Source organism: Syzygium oleosum, unplaced genomic scaffold (assembly GCF_021117445.2).
Source record: "Syzygium oleosum isolate NSW1041296 unplaced genomic scaffold, Sole_v2.1 Sole_v2.14, whole genome shotgun sequence".
NCBI lineage: Eukaryota > Viridiplantae > Streptophyta > Magnoliopsida > Myrtales > Myrtaceae > Syzygium > Syzygium oleosum.
The window spans coordinates 524,212-551,846 of record NW_026607498.1 but is presented as its reverse complement, the minus strand read 5'-3'; the positions used below and the strand labels follow the sequence as shown (position 1 = coordinate 551,846).

Sequence of the window (27,635 nt, the reverse complement as noted above, 5' to 3'; positions counted from 1 at the left end):
GATATCTAACGTGTATACATTTCCTCATTTGTTAAATTGTGGCATCCCAGACACGCCACTTACTAATGCGTTCTTAATCTTTTCACTTTTAGCACAAGCGGAAGACAAAACACAATCAAATTAAACATTTCTCGATCAGTGGACACATCCACAACAAAATACCACATCTTCATTTCCCACTTTTTATTTATATACAAAAGGTTATTTGGATGACATCCTTTTCAAGCATGATAGCAAAATTTCATCGGGGAGGTCAAAATGGGGTCCTACTCCCCTAATGCAGCTACATCCACAACTCCACTTCTCTACTTGTCGCCACCACCTCCATCACTACTGACACTATCAGGATAAGGGGTCGGTGACATGTTCGAAGATCTGTAAAAAATGTGTCAACGATAAACAGTGAGCGAAAACTCAGCCAAGTAAACTCTATCACGCCATACTAAACGGATAATGACAAGCATTTCAATCGAGTTAAATAGGTAGACAGATGAACCAATTCACATCCAACCATAACATAGAAGACTCCCTTTTTTATTTGAGCGTAATTCACCAGATAAAAGATTGTCGATCGACTAACAGCCATTCACACGAATTCTCATTTGATTTAGTAACTCAGGCCACAACATCCTCCGGGGAACCCAGTTACCCCCCCGGGCATCTCGTACCCATCACGGCACATCTGGGGAACCGTGTTACACCCCCAGGCATCCGAGGGAACCCCGTTACCCCCTCAGGCATCTCGCACCTACCACGGCATCACGAGGACATCTGGGGAACCGTGTTACACCCCCAGGCATCCGAGGGAACCCAGTTACCCCCTCAGGCATCTCGCACCTACCACGGCATCACGAGGACATCTGGGGAACCGTGTTACACCCCCAAGCATCCGAGGGAACCCAGTTACCCCCCCGGGCATCCCAACTCCGGGGCATCGTCGTCATGGGGACCGACGGAACAACCACACTTACAATTCCACACCCTTCGGCACATACATTACAGAAATTTAGAATTGTAATTTACAATATTTAATACAAAGGAAACATCTCATCAGAAAGTTCACAGCGTGTACGTTACATCTTCCGAAGACACCCAATCGAAAACTCCGATGTCTCAAATAAGAATCAATGAAACTTGGAATTTTTGCAATACTGGACAGTTTTGTAGACCCTGGGAAATCAATCCCAAAGACATGGCAAATGAGTTCCAAAAATTCCGAAATTCTAATATGATATTAACAAGACCTTAACACATATTTTTCATGAAGAACACAATCCCAAAATCCTCCTGGAAAGAGAAATTTTGAGGGCACGAAAAAAGACTAGAACTGGACCGTCGGAACAGTGACACCGAGTTACAAGGAATGCTCTTTTGACACATCAAATGATGTCTAAACACCTTGAAATTTTTATATATTGTACAAAATGGGACTATGAACAAATTTTGTGAAGGAAGTATGATCGAATTCGAAGTGGATATTTTTATAAAAAATTGAGAAGGTCCAGAGGTCACGGTCTCCACCTTAAATACAGTTCTGATCCGGTAAAAGATTGGCCCTTCGAAATATCCATTTGTACTCAGAAAAATATGAAATTTAAGTATGTTGTAAATCAAGATCTTCTGAACAACTTTTAAGAAGAACGTTTAGCCAAATTCGGTCCACAACCGAAGCTGTAAAAATAGAAAACAGTGGATGTCCAGAGAAGTCGGTTTCTGGAACCCGAAACAGACATCAAGAAATGGATTCCCATTGAAGATCCACTACCTTCCAGCCACGAATTCACCATTCTAGGAACTCAAATCAACATGCATGGCCTGTTCCATACTAGTCTAGCACCCTAGACCCACCAAGGTTCGTTCTAATGGATCAACCCTTCAAGGACAGCCGCTGCAACCACTCGGACTCGCCTAACCCCAACTCAGATCAGTTCAAAAGCTTACCCGAGACCCAACCGTCATGCAACCATTAACGTGGTTAGTATAAGGTGATAGAGAGTACTTGCCAGTGAGAGGAAATGGCTGAGATGGCTGAGGCGAAGCTGCTGGTCCGAGGCGGAGACGAAACGGCCGGCTACCGCTGCTGGTCGTGGACAGAGTAGAGGGCGGCAGCTGCTGGTCGGTGGAGGGGCTGTCTTCCAGGCGGCCAGAGAGAGAGACGAGAGAGAGTTGAGCTGAGGCGAGAGAGTGAGTTCGCAGAGAAATGAGAGGGAGTGAGCTGAGGCGAGAGAGAGAGCCGAAGGAGATGCACTTCTCGGATGGCCCTTTAGTTCCCCTTGCATGCATGGGCATGTATGGTGACACTTGGCACCTTTCTCTTGCCAATTGTTGATAAAAAGTGATCATTTCAGTGCCAAGAACTCCACGCGGAAATGCCACATGGACTAGATTTTTTAAATATTGTACCATAAAAGCCACGTATTATTTTTGGCTGGAATTTCAAGCCATTGGCACTTAAGTGATCATTTTTTCTTCGATTTGGCACTTAAGTGATTTAACGAAAACTTACACAACTTTTGTCACTTCTAGTGCTCTTCCGCACGCAAAGGTGCAAAGAAACGTTACGGGGAGAAAAATAGAAAAACAATTGATGGAATTTCTCTCGTGAAACGAGAGGGCTAAAGGAGGAAAGAAAAAAAAACTTGGTGATAATTTGTGGAATACTCGGTGAACTAGGATCTTTATTTGAGACTAAATTGACCACTTCAATTGCTTATCTGAGCTATCGTCTACTTTGGGTCCTCTTTTAAGAAAATAGTTTCACTGGCCCTTATTTGAAATTGTTCCCTTAACTTAATTGTCGAGTGATCCGAAAGAATGGTCAAATACGAAGACAACCAAAATGGATCTTCAATATCTGCATTTTTCCCTTCATATCCTCAATTTCAGCACCTCATTTTTCATGTCAACCTAAAGCATACCTAGTTAGAGACGTAAGGCTATCGGGTGTGCCACTCTTTCGGGACCTCGACTTCTCTTATCCATCATTAACCGTTTATCCGACATATACATAAGAAATATGACTATCACATTTGATTACCTAGTTATGGAATACTAGGATGCAGTCGATCGATTTCGACCATTGGAAATTTTCAAGACCGTCCAAAAAGTCAAATACTCAATAATACCAACCCATTTTATTAAGAGCGAAATTCCCTTTTTATTTTTGCTTCCTCTCCTCTCATAGAGGCACAAAACCAGCATACATCAATTGTCCTCATGCAAGTTTTTCTCCTACACACCCACATTTGCCATTTACCAAGGCGGGACGTTGCGGAAAAGGACACTTTCTAATACAAGCTTCTGCAAGTTTTTCTCCTACACACCCACATTTGCCATTTACCAAGGCGGGACGTTGCGGAAAAGGACACTGTCTAATACAAGTTTCTGCAAGTTTTTCTCCTACACACCCACATTTGCCATTTACCAAGGCGGGACGTTGCGGAAAAGGACACTGTCTAATACAAGTTTCTGCAAGTTTTTCTCCTACACACCCACATTTGCCATTTACCAAGGCGGGACGTTGCGGAAGAGGACACTGTCTAATACAAGTTTCTCCTTGTCCTTTCCGATTATCATTATCCGAGAGATCATAGCTCCCTCCTGGTCCATCTCTTGTTTGAGCATGTGAGACGACAAGACCTTTAAAGGAAGGAAAATGTGGAGGAACTCATCAGCGCAGTTCTACATTTAGAAATGATAATAGTAATTGAGAAAGATGAGAAGAAACCTACCGAATGCAATTACCAATAGAAAGACTATTGCGCTGAGCTTGGTTTGACCCTTCTCCATTTCCAACGATATTTGGCTCGATCGACTGTGTAGGATATATGAGCGTGACAGATACGTGTTTGTGTCCCATTGAAGTAGGTTTATATAGATGTCTAAAGTTTGGTATTTTTGGAGTCTGATTAAATGCAAGATTCAAAAAACTGAGTGGTAATTGACTTGCTACATATTCATATTCTCATAGAGATTTTATCTTTGTTACCTTTATTCGCGGATCTCCATGGAAATGCAGGTTTGCTTTATTAGGTAAGACTATCGCACTCGCGGTATACAATTGGCTACTTCGAGAATTTCCTACCATAATTTGAGCATTTCTAGGAGTTAATGGGATGAATTTACTATGTTTATGGTAAGAAATGTTACTCTCTAATAAAACTTACTTTTATCTGATCTCCTATTAATAAAGGAAGTAAATCTCTCGGTGGTCCATCTAATGCTAGAGTGTAATTTAGATCGGATGATCGAAATATCTTATTTGGTAATCAATCTACACATTAGTTTCCTTCGCTAAAAGAATATACGATTTTGACATGTTTGGCATTCTCTAATATAATCGTAATATAAGAAAAGATATCTAACACGTGTATATTTCCTCATTCATCAAATGCTCTCTTTTTTCTCTAATTTTTATTGTCTGACCCGACGAATAGATGCAAAATTCATTAGTACCGCGGAAAGTACGAGGGGTGTGAATAATAGAAATCCAACTCATTGGGTTTTAAGCTTTTCCTCTTCAGTGGCTGCTTAATTTGCATGACTCAGCTCTGGAACTTAATTCTTTTTGTTTTGTTGGAGTCTATAATTATTATGAAAGCAAAATTTTAAATTTGACGTCTAACTCATATTTACAAAAATGTCAACGATTTTCCTATCGTTTATTATTTTGTTATCCGTACATCAAACTCTTGTCACAATGTTGGATATTTAAAGTTATCAATTTTCCTATCCTTCTCTCTCCTTGTCCCGCCGGCGCTCTCCGTCGTGCCCGAGGAGTGCACCGCCGAATCCGGCGATCGCATCAACAAGGCCAAGGCACTCCCCCTCAAGATCATCGCCATCGTCTCCATCCTCGTCACGAGTCTGATTGGTGTCTGCTCCCTGCTGTTCACCCGATCGGTCCCGGCCCTCAACCCTGACCGCGACCTCTTCGTCATCATCAAGTGCTTCGCGGCAGGCATCATCCTCGCCACCGGGTTCATGCACGTGTTGCCCGACTCCTTCGACATGCTGTCCTTGTCACGCCCCAAACCTTACGGCGCGCGAGCATCCCAACCGAGGTCGAATTCGTGTGACGTCCTAGGACGCATCGCCGATCCAACACCCAAAACATAGATCAAGACACATGCGGAAGCAACGTAAACACCCGTACAGTTTAAAACACATGACCAAGGATAGCCCAAACAACAAACAACATTATAAATATACACTTGCATTAACATCAGGGAAACACATACAATATCCGTTACACAAAATATATACAAAGAATCAAAAGCGGGTCAATGGCCACTACTGACAAAAAGGGGTAAGTGGCTCGGGCGGTCAGTCGAAACACTAACCTAAGGAAGGGCTCCGGTCAAAAAGGTACTAGCCCGACCTAACTAGGGATGCGGCTAAACCCTAAGGTACCTAGTCTGGGTCGGATCCCGAGGACTCGGAAGAACTGTCAGACAACTCATCCTCGGAGTCCATGGAATCCAGCTCGGACTCGGCCTCTGCCGACTCGTCCTCAGAATCGACCTCCTCTGGCTCGCTCTCCGGCTCGGAGTCCTGCTCCATCGGCTCCGGCTCGTTATCCGACTCCATAGGTTCTGGGTCAGAATCCCAGTCCACCGGCTCCTCGTCCATCGGGTTTGGCTCGTCGACCTCCCAAATAACAGGTCCGTGTCCGACGTCAGAATCCTCTCCAAATGAGGCCTCTGGGCTCGCCAAGTCTCCATCAGCGCACTGGGGATCTATATCACCTAGCCCGTTGAACGGGACATCAAAGGTCCTAAGAGGTCCGAAAGTCCCGATGTAGTCCATGAAGCACCAACCTATATACTCGTGGGCCTGGAAGTGCTGCTCGCCCACATCGACCCATACTGTAGTAAAATGTCTAATATACGTATCCCCGTTCCCTACGGGGTACTCGGTCACATCCCGGTCTATCCGGGACGGGATCCCAAAACGGATTGTAACTTCTGCCATCCTCAAGGTCGGGGGTCTAAAAATGTGGGTTTTAACAACCGTGAGAACGAATCTCAGCGAGTAAACCCCATAAACCTAAACTAGGCTAACATGCACCTCCTGACAGGCAAACAATCACACGAACAGACCAATAATCAATTGACCTAGGCCCTCGGGCCCAGATCGAGAACACAAATGACCCTGCAGGTTAGGCATATAATAATTGCGATAATGGCACATACGCGAACATACGCGGCCACACGTACGCCATGTACATGCTCATACTCCTTGATGTCTGCATCACACACGATTCACCGACACGCACATGCTTGCACACCTGCCAATGCACTCTTGCACACACATGCCATCAATATGATTGTGCTCATGATTCGGCTCAAATATGCATACTTGCACACTGCCAATTTCTCATTTGTAAATCGACCCGCGTAAAACGCATCAGGTCTAACAATATCCAACACTTCCTGACCCGCGTAAAACGCATCAGGCCCAGTGTCTCTAGCCCGCATAAAACGCATCAGGCGCAACACCGATCTCCATATACGGACCGAACCCGCGTAAAACGCATCAGGTTGGCCGTCTTCCAGCAATCCGGGCATCGTCCCGCGTAAAACGCATCAGGACGGGTTCAATACCCCGCGTAACACGCATCAGGGCTTATAGTGATCACACGTACGCACACCAAATTTTATCTGAACCCCGCGTAAGACGCATCAGGGCGATTAGGTGATCACATGCTCTTGTCAGGCACGCATACTCGCACAATTCTCATGTCATGCCAATGCTCAGCATACGAAATGCGTGGCCATGCACAATGAGCACTCGATTTCACATAGGCACACAATCAATTAATGCCAACTCAATGTGCATCTCAACATGCTCAATACCACAAATTAACTTGCCCAATTAGTCCAATAACTCAATTCAGCCACGATATGATCAACTCACAATTTAGCATGCTCAGAACATCACATTGACATGCCCAATTAATTCAATTAGTCCGATTCGAACACGGCTCACAATTGGCACACAATTTCCATGCGATTAGAACAATTCAAATACGCATTCGCACGGACCGCCATGCCTCCTCATTCTCGGCCACACATGGCATGCATCATGGCATCACAATAATAATCACCGATCAAGCACGAATCAGCCACTAATCGGACAATACAAGGCATGCTCGGGATTCCACAATTAAACCCTAAATTAACCGAACTTAGGCCAATTAAATCCAATAATTTCAGCCATTAGATAGCCCACTCTAGGGCACTAAACCACATTGAAATCAACATATTAGACTCCCAAATCATCACATAATCCACGACTAATTAATCAACCCACTAATTATCCCTAAATTCCCCTAATTAACCCATAAATTACCCTAAACCTATCTAGAAATGCTAATTAGCCTAATTAGGGTATAGGGTTAATACTCACTTGGGCTCCTAAGCTCCAAACAAGTTGATCGGGAGAGAAAAACGGGTCGGTTGAGTTGGTTTCACGGCGGCGCAAGCAGCGGCGAACGGCGGCTCCCGCGGCGGTGTGGGGCTGCTCCGGCGGGGCTGCTCACGCGGCTGGTAAAAGGGAGAGAGAGAATGGGACGGCTGGAAAGGTCGGGTGAGGATGAGGGCGAGGACGGCGGCTCATGGCGGTGGCACCAACGAGCGGCGATGCTCCGGCATGCTCGGATACTCACGGCCGAAGGGGAAAGAAAGAGAGGGAGAGTGGCGTGGGGGAGGGGTTGGCCGGAGATGGTGAAGGAGTGAAATGAGGGAGAGAGAGAGAGAGAGAGAGAGAGAGAGAGAGAGAGAGAGTGTATAGGCTAGAGTGAGTAGGGGTGGTTGAACAACTTCCCAAAAATTACCATCTTGTCCTAATTTCTAGGGCTAGGATCAAATCTTGATAAAATATCTAGGGGTAGATTGGTCCACTAATTTTAGCAATAATAGGGCTGATAATTCTAATCAAAACTCCTGAAATTCGGAATACAAGCATAGGGCATAGGGGCAAAATGGTAATTTTCCGGTCCCGGGCCAAATTTCCAATTTTCGACTCTACCGATCCCAAATATAAGTGGCCACACTTATACGACGTTGTCCTTGCAAAATAGTTGCATACGCCCACGAAATTCGACACCGAAGTCCGGACTCAATTCCACGATCGGTTTCGCTCAAACGGGATTTTAGCGTCTCTCACTAACGGGCGGCTGTTTAGGGGTTACGATCAGTTCCGATCGAGACTTACTAAAACGAATTGAGAAATACATATCCATTTTATTGATCACGAAAGTGGGTCGAATTCAGGACGTTACAACTCTTCCCCCCTTACAAAAATTTCGTCCTCGAAATTTACAATCCAAACCCGACTACTCAAATAAATGGAGGTGCTGACGTCGTATTACTTCTTCATTTTCCTAGGTGGCGCCTTCCGTCCCGTGATGCTCCCAAACAACTTTGACCAACGGGATCGTCTTATTCCTTAAAACTTGCTTCTTCCTGTCCTCGATTCGCACCGGTCTCTCCACGTACGACACCCTGTCGTCTACGTCTATTACTTCATGATTCAGCATGTGGGTCGGATTCAGTTCGTACTTCCTTAACATTGACACGTGGAAGACGTTATGAACTGGCGACAAATTCGACGGCAAGGCGAGACGATAAGCCAACGTTCCAATCCTCTCCAAAATCTCGAACGGGCCTATATACCTTGGACTCAGCTTTCCTTTCTTGCCAAACCGAGACAGTCCTCTCATCGGTGAGATCTTAAGGAATACTTGGTCACCAACCTGAAACTCCAGCGGTCTACACCTTCGGTCCGCATAACTATTCTGACGGCTCTGAGCTGTCCTTAGCCTTTCCCGGATAATCTTTACCGTTTCCATCGACTGTTGAACCAACTCTGGCTCTGTTACACTTCTTTCTCCCACTTCATCCCAACACAATAGTGTTCTACACGCTCTGTCATAAAGTGCTTCAAATGGTGCCATCCCAATACTCTGCTGAGAGCTGTTATTGTAGGCAAATTCAACCAAATGCAACTGCTCTTTCCACTTGCCCCTTAAATCTAATACACACGCTCTCAGCATATCCTCTAAGGTCTGAATAGTCCTCTCAGATTGGCCATCTGTCTGCGGATGATAGGCCGTACTGAATTGCAACTTTGTTCCCATGGCCGATTGTAGACTTTTCTAAAAATTAGCAGTGAACCGGGGATCACGGTCCGAAGTGATCGTTACCGGTACTCCATGAAGACAGACTATCTGGCACACATATAATTCAGCATACCTTTCCAACTCGAAGTCCTTTCGCACTGCCAGGAAGTGCGTTGACTTGGTCAATCTGTCCACTATTACCTAAATAGAATCGTGTCCCCTCTGGCTTCTTGGCAATCCCGTTACAAAATCCATCGTAATATGCTCCCATTTCCATTCTGGGATTTCCAACGGCTGCAACATTCTACCAGGTTTACAATGTTGTGCCTTCACTTGTTGGCACGTCAAACACTTGGCCACATGCTTGGCCACATCCACCGTCATTCCGTTCCACCAATAATGCTGTCGAAGGTTCTGGTACATCTTCGTGCTGCCAGGGTGAATGCTATAATTGCTCCTATGAGCTTCCGATAAAATCTCTTCCTTAAGTTCCAAATCATCGGGCACGCACAAACGTCCTTGAAACTTAAGAATTCCGTCCTCGGACACTTGGAAGTCCGGTTTCCTCTTAGTGCCATCGATCTCCAGAATCTTTTGAATCTCAGGGTCCGTAGACTGCAACGCCTTGATCTTGGTTTGCACCTCCGGTTCAATCCTTAATGTTGCCACCAAAATGATCAGTTCCGGGCGAGACTTACTAAAACGAATTGAGAAATATATATCCATTTTATTGATCACGAAAGTGGATCGAATTCAGGACGTTACAGTTCTCCCCGTGCTTGAAAGAGAACCCTTGGCACAAGTTCCCATTCACCGGGTTCGTTGCTATGCTGAGCGCCATCGTGACGCTGATGGTGGACTCGATGGCGACGAGCATGTATAGCCAGAAGAACAACGTTGGCGTCATTCCCAAAAGCGAGACCATTGACTGTGACCGGGAGATGGGCGTCGTGACCGCGGCGCATTTGCATAGCCACGGCCACGGCCGCCACCACCACCACGGAGCGGCAGGAAGGTGGAGGCCACGAGTTCTCACCGCTTCGCACGCAGGTCGTTGCAATGGTAAGATCATGCTTTGGATATTGTTAGTATATGTTTTTCACTTAGATTTATTTACTGTATGGTACTACTAAAGTTCACATGGATGTGAAGCTCGAGGACCCACAAGATAAAGCTCCTCGACCCCACAATCATTATTTCACAAAATGGCATCATTTATTTACAGATGTCGACATAGATGCAAGACTTACTCCATATATTATAGATTTCGTATTATATATATTTTCTACCTCGTGGACCGTTCAAAGAATTATTATTGGCATGCGGGATTTTCTTATTCAGTTTCTGTCAATTTAGGTTTTCTGCGGCACTTGCTTCTCGAGCTTAAATGATTAAATATCGACTTTCTTGAAAAGAATTTGAAATCTAGTAACATCCACCAACCACTTTGCCTTTGGTGAATGAACATGGGACATCGGTAGCGAAGAAAAGAAATAAGAGATCATAGTATTTTTAGTCATAATTGAAAGGTAGAAGAGGATTTTTTTTAAGAAATCATATCATGGACTTGACAAAGTTTTTGGAAAAAACAAATGCTCCGCACACTATATATCAATCAGAAAGGTTAAAGTTTCAATTTTGTGACTTCTTAGGGTCTTTTTTCTTTACTAAAAAAAAATATTTCTTAGTTTGCTTAAAAAATCCTCAAACTATAAAAAAAAGCACTGTAAAATTTAAAAATCACGAAGGATTATATAGAATTTCACATGTCAATATTATAAGACTTTAGGTGCTTCAAATTGAACAAAAGTCAAATCACGAGAGTTGCAGAATTCGAAAACAGTAAAATTTGAAAGTTCAATTTTGATTATGCGCATCCGTCCTAATAGCGACCTTCGTAAAATTTGATTTTCTCAAAAGAGACAACGGGCTTTGTATGATGCATCTCTAAGAAATTATTTGGACACCTACTATCTCTTAATTAAGACCAAGTATATCTTTACCGCGATGAAGCTATGATATCATAGTGTTGGAAAATTAATATATTAGCTTCAAATGATATCTGTTCTTCATATATAAATTTCTTTTCTAGACATTAAAATTGGGATCGATTGTACTTAGGTGCTGGAGCTAGGAATAGTGGTACACTCGGTGGTGATAGGGCTTGGATTGGGAGCCTCAAGCAATGTGTGCACCATCAGAGGCCTTGTGGCTGCTCTTTGCTTCCATCAAATGTCTGAAGGCATGGGTCTTGGTGGCTGCATTCTTCAGGTAACACTTCAGATCCACAAACCTCCAAACTTTTTCAGTTTATGGCAAAGAAAAACAAATTAATCAGCAGATCTGTTGTTATTTCCATGTTCCCATGTTGGTCCAAGTCGGCTAATTGAATCTTTTGTAAACCCTATAAATAGGCAGAGTACAGGTGGTTGAAGAAGCTGGTAATGGTGTTCTTCTTCTCGGTGACGACCCCGTTTGGGATCGCTCTATCGAGCACCTACCAGGAGAACAGCCCGAGCTCGCTCATCACGGTCGGCCTGCTCAACGCGTCGTCCGCAGGGCTCCTGATCTACATGGCCCTTGTCGACCTCCTCGCCGCCGACTTCATGGGTCCAAAGCTGCAGCGCAGCATCAAGCTCCAGATCAAGTCCTATGCTGCCGTGCTGCTGGGTGCTGGTGGCATGTCTCTCATGGCCAAATGGGCCTGAGTTTGTACTAATTATCCTCAACGAACAAAATGTATAACTGGATGGTTTTTCTGTTTTCTTTTCGCTTTTTGGTTTGTGCTCATGCTACATATGTGTTTGGCTTTTGGATTATCAACAACTGAGGAATATGTCATAAATTGTGTATATGATATGCTCTCATCACATAGAATGCTAACTTATGAACACAGAAAAAGTTTTCTGTTGATCCGCTATAATGCTGTCTTGAAAGGACGAACTAGTCACTTTATAAATGTCGTTTCGCAACACTTGCATCTCGGTCAAGATACCGATAACCAAATAAGGAAGAAAGACGTTCTATTGGTAGGAATCCCTAGATTGTATCTCTTCATTTTAACAAATATAAAGTAAGATAAAAATATCAATCTTTAAATAAATTGCGAGATGATGGAATTAATGTTAATTATAAATTTATATTTCTTTTCAACATAAAAACAGATTTAATTCAAAGTCGGAAATTAGCATCGTGTACGTATGTCTCGCCACTAAATAAATGGGTGGATATTAAAGCAACATGTGCGTGGAATTCTGCAAAACATCATAGACAACCTATAATCATGTGCGTTATGCTAATATATAGGGAAAAGCCTCCAAAAAGTCAAATACTCAATGAACCCATTTTATTAAGAGCGAAGTTCCCTTTTCATTTTTGCTTTCTCTCCTCTCACCGATGCACAAAACTCTCATACATCAATGGTCCTCGTACAAGTTTTTCTCCTTGAGGCGGAACACACGCATTTGCCATTTACCAAGGCGGGACGCTGTGGAACAGGACAATGTCCAATACAAGTTTCTCCTGGTCCTTTCCGAAGATCCGAGAGATCCCAGCTCCCTCCCGGTGCAACTCTTGTTTGAGCATGTGAGATGACAAGACCTTTAAAGGAAGGAAAATGTGGAGGAACTCATCAGTGCAGTTCTACGTTTAGAAATGATAATAGTAAAATTGAGAGATGAGAAGAAACCTACCGGATGAAATCACCAATAGAAAGACCATTGTGTTGAGCTTGGTTTGACCCTTCTCCATGTCCAAGTACATCTGGCCTGATTGATTGTCAAAGGTATACGATTGTGAAAGATATTTGTTTATGTGTCCCACCGAAGTGGGTTTAAATAGATGTCTAAAGTTCGGTATTTTTGGAGTTTGAGTGGAGGCAAGATGCAAAAAAAAAAAAATAGCAATTGGGTTGCTAAATATGCATATTCTGCTAATATTCTCATAGAAATTTTTTCTTTGTTACCCTTATTTCGCGGTGTTAGTGGTCTGCCCTAAGAATCAATCAAGGTTGATACTCTAATATTAGTTGTGGATTAGGTTGTGTCGGAAAACCGATCTTCACTATACTTAGGTAGTCATAATGTGTTGCTAGAGACCGCTTATGACTTGTGGGCCAAAAGAGTTTTGGGCACACTGCTAATGTTTAGTGAACCTACAGTGGTCGCACACAATAGCGAACGGACTTAATATTGCCTGTGCGCCTTGATCTACTTAAGAAGTAGATTTTAATTTATTCTCCTATTTAAATTATCTATGCGATCGTGCGCGTTATGAGATAACGATTAGACGTACGATTGAAGATGGACGGTTTGGCGGGCTCAAATAGCTCGGCCCACTTCTTTTAATTCCACTAGATAATGAGGCTGTATAAATAGATAGAGAATCGTTCTCTGTCTGGGGTTTTTTCGATAGAGTATCGAAAATCAAAAGGCGTTCAAGAAAAGGAACTTCAAGATCTTTCGCTAGCACGTGGATCGTTAGAGAATTTCCGTTCGTGTGTGTGGATACCGGTAGAGGCGCAACACTTGGGGCGCTCATCCAGACACAAATCAGTTGCTGATTTATCTTCAATCTGCAAAAGGTACGTATCGAAATTCCTTTCCAATTTCAATATACACATGGATCCTGTCTAGGGTTCTATATTCCGCTGCGTTGTTTTCGTTGATGAACCCTACACGGGGGTCTCCATAGAAATGCACATTTGGTTTATTAGGTAAGACTATATGTACTCGCAGTATACAATTGGATTCTTCGAGAAGTTTCTACCATATATAATTTAAGCATTTCTCGGAGTTAATGGGATGAATTTACTTTTTCTTGGTAAGAAATGTTACTCTCTAATAAAACTTAATTCTATCTTATCTCTTATCAACAAAGAAAGTAAATCTAGAGTGTAATTTAGATCATATAATCGAAATATCCAATTTACTATTCAATCTGCACATTAGTTTCCTTCCCTAAAAGTACGAGCGATTCTGACCCGTTTGAAATTCTCTAACATTTTCCTAATCTAAGAAAAGATATCTAACGTGTATACATTTCCTCATTTGTTAAATTGTGGCATCCCAGACACGCCACTTACTAATGCGTTCTTAATCTTTTCACTTTTAGCACAAGCGGAAGACAAAACACAATCAAATTAAACATTTCTCGATCAGTGGACACATCCACAACAAAATACCACATCTTCATTTCCCACTTTTTATTTATATACAAAAGGTTATTTGGATGACATCCTTTTCAAGCATGATAGCAAAATTTCATCGGGGAGGTCAAAATGGGGTCCTACTCCCCTAATGCAGCTACATCCACAACTCCACTTCTCTACTTGTCGCCACCACCTCCATCACTACTGACACTATCAGGATAAGGGGTCGGTGACATGTTCGAAGATCTGTAAAAAATGTGTCAACGATAAACAGTGAGCGAAAACTCAGCCAAGTAAACTCTATCACGCCATACTAAACGGATAATGACAAGCATTTCAATCGAGTTAAATAGGTAGACACATGAACCAATTCACATCCAACCATAACATAGAAGACTCCCTTTTTTATTTGAGCGTAATTCACCAGATAAAAGATTGTCGATCGACTAACAGCCATTCACACGAATTCCCATTTGATTTAGTAACTCAGGCCACAACATCCTCCGGGGAACCCAGTTACCCCCCCGGGCATCTCGTACCCATCACGGCACATCTGGGGAACCGTGTTACACCCCCAGGCATCCGAGGGAACCTCGTTACCCCCTCAGGCATCTCGCACCTACCACGGCATCATGAGGACATCTGGGGAACCATGTTACACCCCCAGGCATCCGAGGGAACCCAGTTACCCCCTCAGGCATCTCGCACCTACCACGGCATCACGAGGACATCTGGGGAACCGTGTTACACCCCCAAGCATCCGAGGGAACCCAGTTACCCACCCGGGCATCCCAACTCCGGGGCATCGTCGTCATGGGGACCGACGGAACAACCACACTTACAATTCCACACCCTTCGGCACATACATTACAGAAATTTAGAATTGTAATTTACAATATTTAATACAAAGGAAACATCTCATCAGAAAGTTCACAGCGTGTACGTTACATCTTCCGAAGACACCCAATCGAAAACTCCGATGTCTCAAATAAGAATCAATGAAACTTGGAATTTTGGCAATACTGGACAGTTTTGTAGACCCTGGGAAATCAATCCCAAAGACATGGCAAATGAGTTCCAAAAATTCCGAAATTCTAATATGATATTAACAAGACCTTAACACATATTTTTCATGAAGAACACAATCCCAAAATTCTCCTGGAAAGAGAAATTTTGAGGGCACGAAAACAGACTAGAACTGGACCGTCGGAACAGTGACACCGAGTTACAAGGAATGCTCTTTTGACACATCAAATGATGTCTAAACACCTTGAAATTTTTATATATTGTACAAAATGGGACTATGAACAAATTTTGTGAAGGAAGTATGATCGAATTCGAAGTGGATATTTTTATAAAAAATTGAGAAGGTCCAGAGGTCACGGTCTCCACCTTAAATACAGTTCTGATCCGGTAAAAGATTGGCCCTTCGAAATATCCATTTGTACTCAGAAAAATATGAAATTTAAGTATGTTGTAAATCAAGATCTTCTGAACAACTTTTAAGAAGAACGTTTAGCCAAATTCGGTCCACAACCGAAGCTGTAAAAATAGAAAACAGTGGATGTCCAGAGAAGTCGGTTTCTGGAACCCGAAACAGACATCAAGAAATGGATTCCCATTGAAGATCCACTACCTTCCAGCCACGAATTCACCATTCTAGGAACTCAAATCAACATGCATGGCCTGTTCCATACTAGTCTAGCACCCTAGACCCACCAAGGTTCGTTCTAATGGATCAACCCTTCAAGGACAGCCGCTGCAACCACTCGGACTCGCCTAACCCCAACTCAGATCAGTTCAAAAGCTTACCCGAGACCCAACCGTCATGCAACCATTAACGTGGTTAGTATAAGGTGATAGAGAGTACTTGCCAGTGAGAGGAAATGGCTGAGATGGCTGAGGCGAAGCTGCTGGTCCGAGGCGGAGACGAAACGGCCGGCTACCGCTGCTGGTCGTGGACAGAGTAGAGGGCGGCAGCTGCTGGTCGGTGGAGGGGCTGTCTTCCAGGCGGCCAGAGAGAGAGACGAGAGAGAGTTGAGCTGAGGCGAGAGAGTGAGTTCGCAGAGAAATGAGAGGGAGTGAGCTGAGGCGAGAGAGAGAGCCGAAGGAGATGCACTTCTCGGATGGCCCTTTAGTTCCCCTTGCATGCATGGGCATGTATGGTGACACTTGGCACCTTTCTCTTGCCAATTGTTGATAAAAAGTGATCATTTCAGTGCCAAGAACTCCACGCGGAAATGCCACATGGACTAGATTTTTTAAATATTGTACCATAAAAGCCACGTATTATTTTTGGCTGGAATTTCAAGCCATTGGCACTTAAGTGATCATTTTTTCTTCGATTTGGCACTTAAGTGATTTAACGAAAACTTACACAACTTTTGTCACTTCTAGTGCTCTTCTGCCGCAAAGGTGCAAAGAAACGTTACGGGGGAGAAAAATAGAAAAAAGAATTGATGGAATTTCTCTCTGTGAAACAGAGGGCTAAAGGAGGAAAGAAAAAAAAAACTTGGTGATAATTTGTGGAATACTCGGTGAACTAGGATCTTTATTTGAGACTAAATTGACCACTTCAATTGCTTATCTGAGCTATCGTCTACTTTGGGTCCTCTTTTAAGAAAATAGTTTCACTGGCCCTTATTTGAAATTGTTCCCTTAACTTAATTGTCGAGTGATCCGAAAGAATGGTCAAATACGAAGACAACCAAAATGGATCTTCAATATCTGCATTTTTCCCTTCATATCCTCAATTTCAGCACCTCATTTTTCATGTCAACCTAAAGCATACCTAGTTAGAGACGTAAGGCTATCGGGTGTGCCACTCTTTCGGGACCTCGACTTCTCTTATCCATCATTAACCGTTTATCCGACATATACATAAGAAATATGACTATCACATTTGATTACCTAGTTATGGAATACTAGGATGCAGTCGATCGATTTCGACCATTGGAAATTTTCAAGACCGTCCAAAAAGTCAAATACTCAATAATACCAACCCATTTTATTAAGAGCGAAATTCCCTTTTTATTTTTGCTTCCTCTCCTCTCATAGAGGCACAAAACCAGCATACATCAATTGTCCTCATGCAAGTTTTTCTCCTACACACCCACATTTGCCATTTACCAAGGCGGGACGTTGCGGAAAAGGACACTTTCTAATACAAGTTTCTGCAAGTTTTTCTCCTACACACCCACATTTGCCATTTACCAAGGCGGGACGTTGCGGAAAAGGACACTGTCTAATACAAGTTTCTGCAAGTTTTTCTCCTACACACCCACATTTGCCATTTACCAAGGCGGGACGTTGCGGAAAAGGACACTGTCTAATACAAGTTTCTGCAAGTTTTTCTCCTACACACCCACATTTGCCATTTACCAAGGCGGGACGTTGCGGAAGAGGACACTGTCTAATACAAGTTTCTCCTTGTCCTTTCCGATTATCATTATCCGAGAGATCATAGCTCCCTCCTGGTCCATCTCTTGTTTGAGCATGTGAGACGACAAGACCTTTAAAGGAAGGAAAATGTGGAGGAACTCATCAGCGCAGTTCTACATTTAGAAATGATAATAGTAATTGAGAAAGATGAGAAGAAACCTACCGAATGCAATTACCAATAGAAAGACTATTGCGCTGAGCTTGGTTTGACCCTTCTCCATTTCCAACGATATTTGGCTCGATCGACTGTGTAGGATATATGAGCGTGACAGATACGTGTTTGTGTCCCATTGAAGTAGGTTTATATAGATGTCTAAAGTTTGGTATTTTTGGAGTCTGATTAAATGCAAGATTCAAAAAACTGAGTGGTAATTGACTTGCTACATATTCATATTCTCATAGAGATTTTATCTTTGTTACCTTTATTCGCGGATCTCCATGGAAATGCAGGTTTGCTTTATTAGGTAAGACTATCAGTACTCGCGGTATACAATTGGCTACTTCGAGAATTTCCTACCATAATTTGAGCATTTCTAGGAGTTAATGGGATGAATTTACTATGTTTATGGTAAGAAATGTTACTCTCTAATAAAACTTACTTTTATCTGATCTCCTATTAATAAAGGAAGTAAATCTCTCGGTGGTCCATCTAATGCTAGAGTGTAATTTAGATCGGATGATCGAAATATCTTATTTGGTAATCAATCTACACATTAGTTTCCTTCGCTAAAAGAATATACGATTTTGACATGTTTGGCATTCTCTAATATAATCCTAATATAAGAAAAGATATCTAACACGTGTATATTTCCTCATTCATCAAATGCTCTCTTTTTTCTCTAATTTTTATTGTCTGACCCGACGAATAGATGCAAAATTCATTAGTACCGCGGAAAGTACGAGGGGTGTGAATAATAGAAATCCAACTCATTGGGTTTTAAGCTTTTCCTCTTCAGTGGCTGCTTAATTTGCATGACTCAGCTCTGGAACTTAATTCTTTTTGTTTTGTTGGAGTCTATAATTATTATGAAAGCAAAATTTTAAATTTGACGTCTAACTCATATTTACAAAAATGTCAACGATTTTCCTATCCTTTATTATTTTGTTATCCGTACATCAAACTCTTGTCACAATGTTGGATATTTAAAGTTATCAATTTTCCTATCTTTCTCTCTCCTTGTCCCGCCGGCGCTCTCCGTCGTGCCCGAGGAGTGCACCGCCGAATCCGGCGACTGCATCAACAAGGCCAAGGCACTCCCCCTCAAGATCATCGCCATCGTCTCCATCCTCGTCACGAGTCTGATTGGTGTCTGCTCCCTGCTGTTCACCCGATCGGTCCCGGCCCTCAACCCTGACCGCGACCTCTTCGTCATCATCAAGTGCTTCGCGGCAGGCATCATCCTCGCCACCGGGTTCATGCACGTGTTGCCCGACTCCTTCGACATGCTGTCCTTGTCACGCCCCAAACCTTACGGCGCGCGAGCATCCCAACCGAGGTCGAATTCGTGTGACGTCCTAGGACGCATCGCCGATCCAACACCCAAAACAGAGATCAAGACACATGCGGAAGCAACGTAAACACCCGTACAGTTTAAAACACATGACCAAGGATAGCCCAAACAACAAACAACATTATAAATATACACTTGCATTAACATCAGGGAAACATATACAATATCCATTACACAAAATACATACAAAGAATCAAAAGCGGGTCAACGGCCACTACTGACAAAAAGGGGTAAGTGGCTCGGGCGGTCAGTCGAAACACTAACCTAAGGAAGGGCTCCGGTCAAAAAGGTACTAGCCCGACCTAACTAGGGATGCGGCTAAACCCTAAGGTACCTAGTCTGGGTCGGATCACGAGAACTCAGAACAACTGTCAGACAACTCATCCACGGAGTCCATGGAATCCAGCTCGGACTCGGCCTCTGCCGACTCGTCCTAAGAATCGACCTCCTCTACCTCGCTCTCCGGCTCGGAGTCCTGCTCCATCGGCTCCGGCTCGTTATCCGACTCCATAGGTTCTGGGTCAGAATCCCAGTCCACCGGCTCCTCGTCCATCGGGTTTGGCTCGTCGACCTCCCAAATAACAGGTCCGTGTCCGACGTCAGAATCCTCTCCAAATGAGGCCTCTGGGCTCGCCAAGTCTCCATCAGCGCACTGGGGATCTATATCACCTAGCCCGTTGAACGGGACATCAAAGGTCCTAAGAGGTCCGAAAGTCCCGATGTAGTCCATGAAGCACCAACCTATATACTCGTGGGCCTGGAAGTGCTGCTCGCCCACATCGACCCATACTGTAGTAAAATGTCTAATATACGTATCCCCGTTCTCTACGGGGTACTCGGTCACATCCCGGTCTATCCGGGACGGGATCCCAAAACGGATTGTAACTTCTGCCATCCTCAAGGTCGGGGGTCTAAAAATGTGGGTTTTAACAACCGTGAGAACGAATCTCAGCGAGTAAACCCCATAAACCTAAACTAGGCTAACATGCACCTCCTGACAGGCAAACAATCACACGAACAGACCAATAATCAATTGACCTAGGCCCTCGGGCCCAGATCGAGAACACAAATGACCCTGCAGGTTAGGCATATAATAATTGCGATAATGGCACATACGCGAACATACGCGGCCACACGTACGCCATGTACATGCTCATACTCCTTGATGTCTGCATCACACACGATTCACCGACACGCACATGCTTGCACACCTGCCAATGCACTCTTGCACACACATGCCATCAATATGATTGTGCTCATGATTCGGCTCAAATATGCATACTTGCACACTGCCAATTTCTCATTTGTAAATCGACCCGCGTAAAACGCATCAGGTCTAACAATATCCAACACTTCCTGACCCGCGTAAAACGCATCAGGCCCAGTGTCTCTAGCCCGCATAAAACGCATCAGGCGCAACACTGATCTCCATATACGGACCGAACCCGCGTAAAACGCATCAGGTTGGCCGTCTTCCGGCAATCCGGGCATCGTCTCGCGTAAAACGCATCAGGTCGGGTTCAATACCCCGCGTAACACGCATCAGGGCTTATAGTGATCACACGTACGCACACCAAATTTTATCTGAACCCCGCGTAAGACGCATCAGGGCGATTAGGTGATCGCATGCTCTTGTCAGGCACGCATACTCGCACAATTCTCATGTCATGCCAATGCTCAGCATACGAAATGCGTGGCCATGCACAATGAGCACTCGATTTCACATAGGCACACAATCAATTAATGCCAACTCAATGTGCATCTCAACATGCTCAATACCACAAATTAACTTGCCCAATTAGTCCAATAACTCAATTCAGCCACGATATGATCAACTCACAATTTAGCATGCTCAGAACATCACATTGACATGCCCAATTAATTCAATTAGTCCGATTCGAACACGGCTCACAATTGGCACACAATTTCCATGCGATTAGAACAATTCAAATACGCATTCGCACGGACCGCCATGCCTCCTCATTCTCGGCCACACATGGCATGCATCATGGCATCACAATAATAATCACCGATCAAGCACGAATCAGCCACTAATCGGACAATACAAGGCATGCTCGGGATTCCACAATTAAACCCTAAATTAACCGAACTTAGGCCAATTAAATCCAGTAATTTCAGCCATTAGATAGCCCACTCTAGGGCACTAAACCACATTGAAATCAACATATTAGACTCCCAAATCATCACATAATCCACGACTAATTAATCAACCCACTAATTATCCCTAAATTCCCCTAATTAACCCATAAATTACCCTAAACCTATCTAGAAATGCTAATTAGCCTAATTAGGGTATAGGGTTAATACTCACTTGGGCTCCTAAGCTCCAAACAAGTTGATCGGGAGAGAAAAACGGGTCGGTTGAGTTGGTTTCACGGCGGCGCAAGCAGCGGCGAACGGCGGCTCCCGCGGCGGCGCGAGCGGCGGTGTGGGGCTGCTCCGGCGGGGCTGCTCACGCGGCTGGTAAAAGGGAGAGAGAGAATGGGACGGCTGGAAAGGTCGGGTGAGGATGAGGGCGAGGACGGCGGCTCATGGCGGTGGCACCAGCGAGCGGCGATGCTCCGGCATGCTCGGCTACTCACGGCCGAAGGGGAAAGAAAGAGAGGGAGAGTGGCGTGGGGGAGGGGTTGGCCGGAGATGGTGAAGGAGTGAAATGAGGGAGAGAGAGAGAGAGAGAGAGAGAGAGAGAGAGAGTGTATAGGCTAGAGTGAGTAGGGGTGGTTGAACAACTTCCCAAAAATTACCATCTTGTCCTAATTTCTAGGGCTAGGATCAAATCTTGATAAAATATCTAGGGGTAGATTGGTCCACTAATTTTAGCAATAATAGGGCTGATAATTCTAATCAAAACTCCTGAAATTCGGAATACAAGCATAGGGCATAGGGGCAAAATGGTAATTTTCCGGTCCCGGGCCAAATTTCCAATTTTCGACTCTACCGATCCCAAATATAAGTGGCCACACTTATACGACATTGTCCTTGCAAAATAGTTGCATACGCCCACGAAATTCGACACCGAAGTCCGGACTCAATTCCACGATCGGTTTCGCTCAAACGGGATTTTAGCGTCTCTCACTAACGGGCGGCTGTTTAGGGGTTACGATCAGTTCCGATCGAGACTTACTAAAACGAATTGAGAAATACATATCCATTTTATTGATCACGAAAGTGGGTCGAATTCAGGACGTTACAACTCTTCCCCCCTTACAAAAATTTCGTCCTCGAAATTTACAATCCAAACCCGACTACTCAAATAAATGGAGGTGCTGACGTCGTATTACTTCTTCATTTTCCCAGGTGGCGCCTTCCGTCCCGTGATGCTCCCAAACAACTTTGACCAACGGGATCGTCTTATTCCTTAAAACTTGCTTCTTCCTGTCCTCGATTCGCACCGGTCTCTCCACGTACGACACCCTGTCGTCTACGTCTATTACTTCATGATTCAGCATGTGGGTCGGATTCAGTTCGTACTTCCTTAACATTGACACGTGGAAGACGTTATGAACTGGCGACAAATTCGACGGCAAGGCGAGACGATAAGCCAACGTTCCAATCCTCTCCAAAATCTCGAACGGGCCTATATACCTTGGACTCAGCTTTCCTTTCTTGCCAAACCGAGACAGTCCTCTCATCGGTGAGATCTTAAGGAATACTTGGTCACCAACCTGAAACTCCAGCGGTCTACACCTTCGGTCCGCATAACTATTCTGACGGCTCTGAGCTGTCCTTAGCCTTTCCCGGATAATCTTTACCGTTTCCATCGACTGTTGAACCAACTCTGGCCCTGTTACACTTCTTTCTCCCACTTCATCCCAACACAATGGTGTTCTACACGCTCTGTCATAAAGTGCTTCAAATGGTGCCATCCCAATACTCTGCTGAAAGCTGTTATTGTAGGCAAATTCAACCAAATGCAACTGCTCTTTCCACTTGCCCCTTAAATCTAATACACACGCTCTCAGCATATCCTCTAAGGTCTGAATAGTCCTCTCAGATTGGCCATCTGTCTGCGGATGATAGGCCGTACTGAATTGCAACTTTGTTCCCATGGCCGATTGTAGACTTTTCTAAAAATTAGCAGTGAACCGGGGATCACGGTCCGAAGTGATCGTTACCGGTACTCCACGAAGACAGACTATCTGGCACACATATAATTCAGCATACCTTTCCAACTCGAAGTCCTTTCGCACTGCCAGGAAGTGCGTTGACTTGGTCAATCTGTCCACTATTACCTAAATAGAATCGTGTCCCCTCTGGCTTCTTGGCAATCCCGTTACAAAATCCATCGTAATATGCTCCCATTTCCATTCTGGGATTTCCAACGGCTGCAACATTCTACCAGGTTTACAATGTTGTGCCTTCACTTGTTGGCACGTCAAACACTTGGCCACATGCTTGGCCACATCCACCGTCATTCCGTTCCACCAATAATGCTGTCGAAGGTTCTGGTACATCTTCGTGCTGCCAGGGTGAATGCTATAATTGCTCCTATGAGCTTCCGATAAAATCTCTTCCTTAAGTTCCAAATCATCGGGCACGCACAAACGTCCTTGAAACTTAAGAATTCCGTCCTCGGACACTTGGAAGTCCGGTTTCCTCTTAGTGCCATCGATCTCCAGAATCTTTTGAATCTCAGGGTCCGTAGACTGCAACGCCTTGATCTTGGTTTGCACCTCCGGTTCAATCCTTAATGTTGCCACCAAAATGATCAGTTCCGGGCGAGACTTACTAAAACGAATTGAGAAATATATATCCATTTTATTGATCACGAAAGTGGATCGAATTCAGGACGTTACAGTTCTCCCCGTGCTTGAAGGAGAACCCTTGGCACAAGTTCCCATTCACCGGGTTCGTTGCTATGCTGAGCGCCATCGTGACGCTGATGGTGGACTCGATGGCGACGAGCATGTATAGCCAGAAGAACAACGTTGGCGTCATTCCCAAAAGCGAGACCATTGACTGTGACCGGGAGATGGGCGTCGTGACCGCGGCGCATTTGCATAGCCACGGCCACGGCCGCTGCCACCACCACCACGGAGCGGCAGGGAAGGTGGAGGCCACGAGTTCTCAGCTGCTTCGGTACAGGGTCGTTGCAATGGTAAGATCATGCTTTGGATATTGTTAGTATATGTTTTTCACTTAGATTTATTTACTGTATGGTACTACTAAAGTTCACATGGATGTGAAGCTCGAGGACCCACAAGATAAAGCTCCTCGACCCCACAATCATTATTTCACAAAATGGCATCATTTATTTACAGATGTCGACATAGATGCAAGACTTACTCCATATATTATAGATTTCGTATTATATATATTTTCTACCTCGTGGACCGTTCAAAGAATTATTATTGGCATGCGGGATTTTCTTATTCAGTTTCTGTCAATTTAGGTTTTCTGCGGCACTTGCTTCTGCAGTTAAATGATTAAATATCGACTTTCTTGAAAAGAATTTGAAATCTAGTAACATCCACCAACCACTTTGCCTTTGGTGAATGAACATGGGACATCGGTAGCGAAGAAAAGAAATAAGAGATCATAGTATTTTTAGTCATAATTGAAAGGTAGAAGAGGATTTTTTTTAAGAAATCATATCATGGACTTGACAAAGTTTTTGGAAAAAACAAATGCTCCGCACACTATATATCAATCAGAAAGGTTAAAGTTTCAATTTTGTGACTTCTTAGGGTCTTTTTTCTTTACTAAAAAAATATTTCTTAGTTTGCTTAAAAAATCCTCAAACTATAAAAAAAAAGCACTGTAAAATTTAAAAATCACGAAGGATTATATAGAATTTCACATGTCAATATTATAAGACTTTAGGTGCTTCAAATTGAACAAAAGTCAAATCACGAGAGTTGCAGAATTCGAAAACAGTAAAATTTGAAAGTTCAATTTTGATTATGCGCATCCGTCCTAATAGCGACCTTCGTAAAATTTGATTTTCTCAAAAGAGACAACGGGCTTTGTATGATGCATCTCTAAGAAATTATTTGGACACCTACTATCTCTTAATTAAGACCAAGTATATCTTTACCGCGATGAAGCTATGATATCATAGTGTTGGAAAATTAATATATTAGCTTCAAATGATATCTGTTCTTCATATATAAATTTCTTTTCTAGACATTAAAATTGGGATCGATTGTACTTAGGTGCTGGAGCTAGGAATAGTGGTACACTCGGTGGTGATAGGGCTTGGATTGGGAGCCTCAAGCAATGTGTGCACCATCAGAGGCCTTGTGGCTGCTCTTTGCTTCCATCAAATGTCTGAAGGCATGGGTCTTGGTGGCTGCATTCTTCAGGTAACACTTCAGATCCACAAACCTCCAAACTTTTTCAGTTTATGGCAAAGAAAAACAAATTAATCAGCAGATCTGTTGTTATTTCCATGTTCCCATGTTGGTCCAAGTCGGCTAATTGAATCTTTTGTAAACCCTATAAATAGGCAGAGTACAGGTGGTTGAAGAAGCTGGTAATGGTGTTCTTCTTCTCGGTGACGACCCCGTTTGGGATCGCTCTATCGAGCACCTACCAGGAGAACAGCCCGAGCTCGCTCATCACGGTCGGCCTGCTCAACGCGTCGTCCGCAGGGCTCTGATCTACATGGCCCTTGTCGACCTCCTCGCCGCCGACTTCATGGGTCCAAAGCTGCAGCGCAGCATCAAGCTCCAGATCAAGTCCTATGCTGCCGTGCTGCTGGGTGCTGGTGGCATGTCTCTCATGGCCAAATGGGCCTGAGTTTGTACTAATTATCCTCAACGAACAAAATGTATAACTGGATGGTTTTTCTGTTTTCTTTTCGCTTTTTGGTTTGTGCTCATGCTACATATGTGTTTGGCTTTTGGATTATCAACAACTGAGGAATATGTCATAAATTGTGTATATGATATGCTCTCATCACATAGAATGCTAACTTATGAACACAGAAAAAGTTTTCTGTTGATCCGCTATAATGCTGTCTTGAAAGGACGAACTAGTCACTTTATAAATGTCGTTTCGCAACACTTGCATCTCGGTCAAGATACCGATAACCAAATAAGGAAGAAAGACGTTCTATTGGTAGGAATCCCTAGATTGTATCTCTTCATTTTAACAAATATAAAGTAAGATAAAAATATCAATCTTTAAATAAATTGCGAGATGATGGAATTAATGTTAATTATAAATTTATATTTCTTTTCAACATAAAAACAGATTTAGTTCAAAGTCGGAAATTAGCATCGTGTACGTATGTCTCGCCACTAAATAAATGGGTGGATATTAAAGCAACATGTGCGTGGAATTCTGCAAAACATCATAGACAACCTATAATCATGTGCGTTATGCTAATATATAGGGAAAAGCCTCCAAAAAGTCAAATACTCAATGAACCCATTTTATTAAGAGCGAAGTTCCCTTTTCATTTTTGCTTTCTCTCCTCTCACCGATGCACAAAACTCTCATACATCAATGGTCCTCGTACAAGTTTTTCTCCTTGAGGCGGAACACACGCATTTGCCATTTACCAAGGCGGGACGCTGTGGAACAGGACAATGTCCAATACAAGTTTCTCCTGGTCCTTTCCGAAGATCCGAGAGATCCCAGCTCCCTCCCGGTGCAACTCTTGTTTGAGCATGTGAGATGACAAGACCTTTAAAGGAGGGAAAATGTGGAGGAACTCATCAGTGCAGTTCTACGTTTAGAAATGATAATAGTAAAATTGAGAGATGAGAAGAAACCTACCGGATGAAATCACCAATAGAAAGACCATTGTGTTGAGCTTGGTTTGACCCTTCTCCATGTCCAAGTACATCTGGCCTGATTGATTGTCAAAGGTATACGATTGTGAAAGATATTTGTTTATGTGTCCCACCGAAGTGGGTTTAAATAGATGTCTAAAGTTCGGTATTTTTGGAGTTTGAGTGGAGGCAAGATGCAAAAAAAAAAAAAATAGCAATTGGGTTGCTAAATATGCATATTCTGCTAATATTCTCATAGAAATTTTTTCTTTGTTACCCTTATTTCGCGGTGTTAGTGGTCTGCCCTAAGAATCAATCAAGGTTGATACTCTAATATTAGTTGTGGATTAGGTTGTGTCGGAAAACCGATCTTCACTATACTTAGGTAGTCATAATGTGTTGCTAGAGACCGCTTATGACTTGTGGGCCAAAAGAGTTTTGGGCACACTGCTAATGTTTAGTGAACCTACAGGGTCGCACACAATAGCGAACGGACTTAATATTGTCTGTGCGCCTTGATCTACTTAAGAAGTAGATTTTAATTTATTCTCCTATTTAAATTATCTATGCGATCGTGCGCGTTATGAGATAACGATTAGACGTACGATTGAAGATGGACGGTTTGGCGGGCTCAAATAGCTCGGCCCACTTCTTTTAATTCCACTAGA

At 43.5% G+C, this 27,635-nt stretch overlaps 2 pseudogenes; both read left to right on the top strand.

Moving 5' to 3' along the window:
• The first annotated feature begins 4,710 nt into the window (after positions 1-4,710).
• Positions 4,711-11,832, top strand: LOC130139919 (fe(2+) transport protein 1-like; annotated as a pseudogene).
• A 7,025-nt stretch (positions 11,833-18,857) lies between these two features.
• On the top strand, positions 18,858-25,987 carry LOC130139918 (fe(2+) transport protein 1-like; annotated as a pseudogene).
• Positions 25,988-27,635: the final 1,648 nt, after the last annotated feature.